Consider the following 9,060-nt stretch of genomic DNA (forward strand, 5'->3'; position numbering starts at 1 on the left):
GAGATATTGCGCAAAATGAGTTTAGTGGAATCCAATGGAGTTATCTTCAAAATGTTTCAGATATATGGTTCTGCCAAGAGGTGGTGGCAGGTGTATGTTCAAGGCAGGCCAGCAAGTTTACCTCCTCTCACTTGGGCCCAATTCTCACAGTTGTTTTTGAAGAAATTTATCCCCTACACCCAAAGAGAGTAGTTCTGCAGTCAGTTTGAGCACCTTTGGCAAGGTAGCATGACCATTTCTAAGTATGAGACAAGATTTGTGGATCTATCACACCATGTAGCTATCTTGGTCCCTACTGAGAGGGTGCAGAGGTTTATAGATGGCCTTACATATGGATTTAGGATACAAATGGCTAGAGTGACCGAGGATGATATTTCATTTACGGGTTGTGGAGATCGCCAGGAGGATCGAGCGCATCAGGGGCTAGGCTAGGGAGACGACCTCTGATAAGAGACCCCATTATTTTGGAGGATTCAGTGGTGCCTTGTCTATAGACAAGGTTCTTTTTGTAGAGGCCATCATATCAAGCCGGTTCAGTCAGATCTAGAGGTTAAACATGGTACTTCAGGCGGTCGTCGTGCTTATGAGTCTCCTTCTAAGTAGCTAGCATTTAGTGCACCTTCAACTCCCAATAGTGCACCTCAGATTTAGAGCTATCATAATGGTTATTCGGGTCATCAGGATCAGTCTCCGGTTCAATAGCCACGCCAGCTGAGAGAGTGCTTTGAATGTGGAGGTACGAGTCATATCAAGAGGTATTGTCCCAAATTTCAATCAGTATGCCACAGTAGGGTACTTGTGCCATGATTGTGCCACCGGTTGCACCATCACCCGCTCAGCCAGCTAGAGAAGGGAGTTAGGTAGACCAAGGTATTGGTCAAACAGTTATAAGGGATGTGAGTTAGTGAAAGGCCGTCCTAGAGGTAGATGACATGTTGGTGGGGCTCAGCACCATTTTTATGCATTTCCAACTAGACTTGAGGCGGAGTCGTCTGATGCAGTTATTACAGGTAATATATCAGTCTGTCACATAGATGCTTCCGTATTTTTTTATCCGAGTTCTACATATTCTTATGTATCTTCATATTTTTCTTCGCATTTAATTATGCCACGTGATTCCCTCGATGTTCTTGTTTCTGTGTATATACCGGTTGGAGATTCTATAGTAGTATCACAACTCAATTCCCGTAATGGACCGCGATGGAACCCAACGTCGCCGTTAGGCAAGCCAACGATGAACTATCCATTAAATTATTTTTTTTAATTTTTTTAAAATCATGTCTTTCATAAAATAAGGAAGTTAATGCATAGAAACCCATGTATATATAAAATATTAGTAAAAGATAAAAATAAAAAGGGTGACAATTTTAGGCAAAACCATAAACATCTACTAGAAAGTTTCAAAACCTGGTGTCGCAAGTGTACGAAAAATCTAGTAGAATATACAAATCACTACCGCTACTGTCTGAAATGAAATAGACAGAAATGAAAATACAATAAGAAGGAGACTCCGGGTGTTGAAGATTAGATCATGGGAGACAGCTTACCACTAAGTCTCTGGATAATGGAGATGCGCACCCCAATGGCCACCACATGTACTTGCCTCAGTATATGCACAATTAGTACAAAAGTGTAGCATGAATACGTAAATTAACGTGTATCCGATAAGTATCCAGTCTTACCTCGAAGAAATAGTGATGACGGGTTGACATTGACACTTAGCAATGGTCAATAAATAATGTACATGGATTATAAATAGGCATGAAGCACAACAGAAATAATGAAATAAGAATGATTGTAAGTAACATGATCCTGCAACATAATGACTGTATAAAATATCCAAATATCATGTGCTATCTTTAATAGATAAGAACCATCAAGTAAACATCAAATCTCAAATCAAGAAGGAAATATCAAGTATATTCTGACTCCTAGCGATACTACGCACGAATCATCCCGAGTTCGTATGTCCCGATCCCTAATAATATTGTTGTGACGACCCGAAGGGTCATCACCGTAGTTCTTCCTTGTTCCGCGCTTTTGAGGCCTTGAAAACCTCGCTTTTAGTTGCCTCGATTGGCGTGCGCAGTTCGGGCGCGTACCCGGAAAGTTTTTATGTTATAATATGTGAATTATGTGAAACATTTGATGAATTTTGGTATTAATATGCATAATGTTGACTTCGGTCAACATTTTGGGTAAACGGACCCGGACCTGTGATTCGACGGTCCCAGAGGGTCCGTAGAAAAATATGGTACTTGGGCGTGTGCCCGGAATCAAATTCTGAGGTCCCAAGCCCGAGAAATGAATTTTTGAAAGAAATTGTTTTTCTGAAATTTGATATGAAAATTTGAAATGAAAAAGGGGTTAGAAAATATAGGTATCGGGCTCGTATTTTTGTTCCGACGCCCGGTACAAGTCTTAAATATGTGTTAAGCATTATCTGTAAAGTTTGGCTAAAAACGGACTTCATATGACGTGTTTCGGACTAAAAATGGAGAATTTTAGTTATGAAAGTTGAAGAAAGAAAATCATGTGTTTGAGGCTTGATCCTATGTATATGATGTTATTTTGGCGATTTGATCGCATGAGTAAGTCCGTAAGATATTTTTAAGGTTGTGTGCATGTTTGGTTTGGAGCACCGAGGGCTCGGGTGAGTTTTGAATGGGCCCAGGAGGTCATGGACTTAAGAAAATGCAGGTTCATGTGTTGCAGACACCAGCGCGGCCGCGGTCATTTCCGCGCGGTCCGCGCTGGAGCTGCGCGGCCGCGATGCCTTTCTGTGCGGTCCGCGTGGCGAAGTCTGAGGGCTAGGGTTTCAGGTCAACCAGCGCGGCCGCGCACCAAAACAGTGCGGTCCGCGCTGGAAGGGTTCAGAGAAGCCCCAATATTTCTCCCACTCGGTGCGGCCGCAACACATTTTTGTGAGGTCCGCGCCAGGTCCTCAGAAAGGTATACAAGTTTGGAAAATCTCAGTCATTTTTCACTTTTCAAAAACCCAAAACCTAAGAGGCTATTTTCCAAACAACCTTTTTTTCTCCAAAACGATTGGTAAGTGATTTCTAACTTAATTTCTTTATTCCTTAACATCTTTTAACATAATTTCAACTTCAAATCAAAAAAATTCATGGGAAAATTGGGTGTTTTGGGTAGAACCTAGGTTTTCTACAAATTGAGAAGTTGGACCTCAATTTGGGGTCCGATTAAAAACAAATCATATATTAGGATTCATGGGGGAATGGGTAACCGGGTTTTGGTCCGAACCTCGAGTTTCGACCACGTGGGTCCGGGGATATTTTTGACCTTTTTGGGAAAAACCTTGAAAAATCTATTTTCATGTATTGGGGATGATTCATTTAATAATTATTAATGTTATTAAGTAACTTATGACTAGATTCGAGCGGATTGGTGGTGGAATCAAGAGGTAAAGTTGTACTAGAAGCGTGAGTTGAGTTTGGAGCATTCGAGGTAAGTGTTTGTTCTAACTTTGGCCTGAGGGAATAGGATTAGGATGATATTTGCTACTTGCTAATGTGGAGTACGGTGTATAGGCATGGTGACGGTTATCTATGCACCGGAGTCTAGCATGACCGTGAGTCTTGATTGCTTTTAATTCGAATAATGTGACACAAGCTCCTTGTTTATTTGATAAGTTTCATATAATGTGAATGGTTGAGGAAGAATGATTTAAAAGGAGAATTGTTATGAATACTCCCTTGTCGGGATGTGTAGACTGATATATATATATATATTCTCCCTTGTCGGGATATTTTGGGTTGTTAGCTGTACCCTTGTCGGATTAAAGGTATTGAGTTATTATTCTTCCCTGAAGGGGTCTACTATATGAAGTCAGATATTATATATGATATTATGGGATCGTGTGGCATGTCGTCCACTTATATATGATATTATGGGATCGTGTGGCATGCCGTCCACTTGGTTATTGGCCTCTGTTGCCGGTGACATATTGTGCACTGTGATAAAGATGAATTGGGATCGTGTGGAACGGCGTCCACTTATATATATGATATTATGGGATCGTGTGGCACGCCATCCACTTGGTTATGGGCCTCTGTTGCCGGTGTCATATTGTGCATTGTGATAAAGATGAATTGGGATCGTGTGGCACGCCGTCCACTTATATATGATATTATGGGATCGTGTGGCACGCCGTCCACTTATATATATATATATATATATATATATATATATATATATTATGGGTTCGTGTGGCACGCCGTCCACTATATATATATATATATATATCATGGAAATCGGAGTTTCTTCTGTTTATTTCCGATATTTCATTTTTATCTGTTACTCACCGATAGCATGTCCCCTCCCAGTTTTACTTTGTATTATCTTGTTATTGTTTTCTTGCACTTGTTGTATATATATATCTGTACAGGTTAATTATGGTAGGTACTGTCTAGCCTCGTCACTACTTCGCCGGGGTTAGGCCAGGCACTTACCAGCACATGGGGTCGGTTGTGCTGATGCTACACTCTGTGCATTTTTGGTGCAAAGATTAGGGAGCAGCTTACAGACCGCAGCAGTAGGACTTCTGGGAGCTATCTTCAGTCTAGGGACTCTCGAGGTAGCCTAGCTGGCGTTCGCAGGCCGAAGTCCCTTTCCATGTTTTTTGTTTGTTTATCTTGTATCAGACAAACATGATGTATTTTCCCTTCAGACATTGATTGTAGTATTCTGTAGTAGTCCGTGAGCTAGTGACACCAGACTCTGAGTAGCATTTTGGTTCAAACTTCCGCACTTTTGGTTTTCAGTTGCTTTCGATTTAAAGTCTTCCGCTTAGATTTTGTCTCGTTTATTATATTGTTTGAAAGAAAGCAGGAAAGGTGTTTTAAATATTTGGCTTGCCTAGCTCCGATAGTAGGCACCATCACGACACCCGATGGTGGGAAATCCGGGTCGTGACAAGTTGGTATCAGAGCACTAGGTTACTTAGGTCTCACAACTCAAGGACAAGCTCAGTAGAGTCTGAGGGATCGGTACGGAGATGTCTGTATTTATCCTGTAGAGGCTACTGAGTTAGGAAAACTTCACCTTGTTCATTCTTGTCGTGTGATTCTGTTCCTCAAGTAATGATTGTCTTTCCACTCTGTTCTTTCGCAGATGGCGAGGACACGTGCTTCCTCTTCTACCGCACAACAGCCTGAGCCCCCAGCAGCAGCCCCTATTAGGGGCAGAGGGCGAGGCCGAGGCCGTGCCAGAGGCCGAGGCCGGGGCAGAGCTCAGCCCCGAGCAGCATTTCCAGTGACGGAGCCTCAGGTCGATTTTGAGGAGGAGGTTCTGGCCCCAGCTATTCCAGTGGGCCCAGCTCAGGTCCCAGAGGGTTTCATAGCCACTCCAGTGCTTCAGGATGCTTTGGTCCGACTGGTAGGCTTTATGGAGGGCATTTCTAGAGCGGGTTTGCTTCCCGCAGCTCCAGCCACATCTCAGGCTGGGGGAGGAGTTCAGACTCCCGATACTCGTACTCCAGAGCCGGTAGCTCCTCAGGCTCAGGTTCCAGCAGTTCAGCCAGCTGTGGCAGCCCAGCCAGGTATTGCGGCTCAGTCCAGTGATGGTGCGGCTATGTCCGCGGATGCTCTGTGGAGGCTAGATCGGTTCACCAGGCTCTTCACTACCACATATAGTGGCACACCTTCAGAGGATGCCCAGAATTTCATATGCAGCTGTCATGAGGTTCTTCGGACTATGGGTATTTTAGAGACCAATGGGGTCGACTTTGCCACTTTTCGCCTAGCAGGATCCGCCAAGACTTGGTGGAGAGATTTCTGTTTAGCCAGGCCAGCAGGGTTGCCATCATTGACCTGGGATCAGTTTTCAAAGTTATTTCTGGGGAAGTTCCTCCCAGTTACTCAGCGGGATGCCCTTCGCAGGCAGTTTGAGTGTCTCCAGTAGGGTTCGATGTCAGTTACCCAGTATGAGACACAGTTTATTGATCTTGCACGCCATGCCATTGTGATACTCCCCACCGAGAGAGAGGGTGCGGAGGTTTGTTGATGGGTTGGTTCAGCCGATCCTGTTCAGATGGCCAGGAATGCCGGGAGTGAGATTACATTTTAGGAGGCGGCAGATGGTGCCCGCCGGATAGAGCTGACACTTTCTCAGGGAGGTGGTCATGGGTCTAATAAGAGGCCCCATCATTCTGGTAGATTCAGCGGTACCTCGTCTGGAGGTAGGGATTCTTATGGCAGAGGCCATCCTCCGAGGCCCTTTCAGTCAGCTCTCCAGACTTCTCATGGTTCACCAGTGAGTCGTGGTTCTCAGCCGCAGTATTCTGACCAGCAACTCTTCAGTTCTCCATCAGCACCTATCAGTGCCCCGCCACTTCGTTACTCTCAACAGTCGAGGGCTTGTTTCACTTGCGGCAATGTGAGGCACATTACCAGGTATTGCCCTCGAGCTTTCGGCATCTCTCAGCAGCAGGGACCTCGCCCGATGATCCAAGCACCAGTTGCCCCACCGCCTGCCCAGCCGGCTAGAGGCGGGGGTAGAGGACATAGAGGTGGAGGTAGAGGTCTTAGAGGTGGAGCTCAGACCGCTAGAGATAGGGGTCAGCCAGCAGCAGATCGTCCCAAGGATATAATTTAGGGAGGTTGGTCCCAGCCCCGTTGTTATGCTTTTCCAGCCAGGCTAGAGGCTGAGTCATCAGATGCTGTGATTACAGGTACCATTCTGGTCGGTGATAGGGATGCTTCTGTGCTATTTGATTCCGGATCTAAGTATTCATATGTGTCGTCCTATTTTGCACCCTATTCGGTTATGCCTAGTGACTCGTTGAGTATTCCTGTTTATGTGTCAACATCGGTGGGTGATTTTATTATGGTCGACCAAGTTCATCGTTCTTGTATCGTAGTGTTTGGGGGTCTTGAGACCCATGTTGATTTGTTGCTTTTGGACATGGTCGACTTCGATGTTATATTGGTGATGGATTGGTTATCCCTGTACTATGCTATCTTGGATTGCCATGCCAAGGCCATAACCTTAGCCTTACCGGATTTACCCCATTTAGAGTGGAGAGGGACTTCTGGTCATTGTACCTGCAGTGTTATCTCGTATGTGAAAGCTCGGCGTATGGTCCAGAAGGGATGTTTGGCCTACTTGGCGTATGTTCGCGATTCTAGCGCGGAGGCCCCTTCTATTGATTCTATGCCCGTTGTTCGGGAGTTTCCTGAGGTTTTCCCTTCAGACTTGCCGGGTATGCCGCCCGATAGGGATATCGACTTTTGTATTGATTTGGCCCAGAGCACTCAGCCTATTTCTATCCCGCCATATCGTATGGCCCAGCCGGAGTTGAAAGAGTTAAAGGAACAGCTGCAGGATTTGCTTGAGAAAGGTTTTATTAGACCCAGTGTTTCGCCTTGGGGTGCGCCGGTGTTGTTTGTTAAGAAAAAGGATGGTTCGATGAGAATGTGCATCGATTACCAACAATTGAACAAGGTTACAATTAAGAATAAGTATCCACTGCCGAGGATCGACGATTTATTCGACCAGCTTCAGGGTGCGAGGGTGTTTTCAAAGATAGATTTGAGATCTGGCTACCACCAGCTGAGGATTAGGGCGTCTGATGTCCTTAAGACAACATTTCACACTCGGTATGGGCACTATGAGTTTTTGGTCATGTCATTTGGATTGACTAATGCCCCAGCAGCGTTCATGGAGTTGATGAACCGAGTGTTCAGACCTTATTTGGACTTGTTCATGATAGTCTTCATTGACGATATTCTTATATACTCCCGCAGTCAGGAGGAGCATGAGCAGTACCTCAGAGTGGTCCTTTAGTCCCTAAAGGATAGTCAGTTGTATACTAAGTTCTCAAAGTGCGAGTTTTGGTTGAGTTCGGTCGCATTCCTGGATCATGTCGTATTAGCAACAAGTATTCAGGTAGATCCGAAGAAGATAGAGGCAGTCAAGAATTGGCCTCGACCAGTTTCAGCTACGGATATTCGGAGTTTCCTGGGGTTAGCAGGCTACTACCGTCGGTTCGTGGAGGGGTTTTCATCCATTGCAGCCCCTATGACCAGATTGACCCAGAAGGGTGTCCAGTTCAGGTGGTCGGATGAGTGTGAGGCGAGCTTTTAGAAGCTCAAGACGGCTCTGACTACGACACTAGTATTGGTTTTGCCCACAGGTTCAGGGCCATATACGGTCTATTGTGATGTGTCTCGTGTTGGGCTTGGTGAAGGGTTGATGCAGGAAGGCAAAGTCATTGCTTATACTTCGAGGCAGTTGAAGATCCACGAGAAGAATTATCCGGTTCATGATCTCGAGTTGGCAGCCATTGTTCATGCCTTGAAGATCTGGAGGCATTACTTATATGGCGTGACATGTGAGGTTTACACTGATCACAAGAGTCTTCAGTATCTGTTCAAGTAGAAAGAGTTGAATTTGAGGCAGAGGAGGTGGTTAGAGTTGCTAAAGGATTATGATGTTACTATCTTATACCACCCGGGGAAGGCCAATGTGGTGGCCGATGCATTGAGCAGGAAGTCCGCCAGCATGGGTAGTCTTGCTTATATTCCAGTCAGCCAGAGATCGCTTGCTTTGGATGTTCAGGCCTTGGCCAATCGTCTTGTGAGGTTGGATATTTCTGAGCCTAGCAGAGTGTTAGCTTGCACGGTTGCTCGTTCCTCATTATTAGAGCGTATCCGTGAGCGGCAGTTTGAGGATCCTCATTTGTGTGTCTTGAGAGACACGGTGCATCGTGGAGGTGTCAAGAAAGTAACCTTAGATGATGATGGTGTATTGAGATTGCAGGGGCGAGTTTGTGTGCCCAATGTTGATGGGATTCGAGAGTTGATCTTAGCGGAGGCCCACAGTTCTCGGTATTCTATTCACCCGGGCGCCGCGAAGATGTATCAGGATCTGAGGCAGCACTATTGGTGGCATAAGATGAAGAAAGACATCGTTGCGCCCGTGGCTCGGTGTTTGAATTGTCAGCAGGTTAAGTACGAGCATCAAAGACCTGGTGGTCTATTTCAGAGGATTGCACTTCCCAAGTGGAAGTGGGAGAGGATTACAATGGATTTCGTTACT

Source organism: Nicotiana tabacum, chromosome 5 (genome assembly GCF_000715075.1).
Source record: "Nicotiana tabacum cultivar K326 chromosome 5, ASM71507v2, whole genome shotgun sequence".
Classification (NCBI taxonomy): domain Eukaryota; kingdom Viridiplantae; phylum Streptophyta; class Magnoliopsida; order Solanales; family Solanaceae; genus Nicotiana; species Nicotiana tabacum.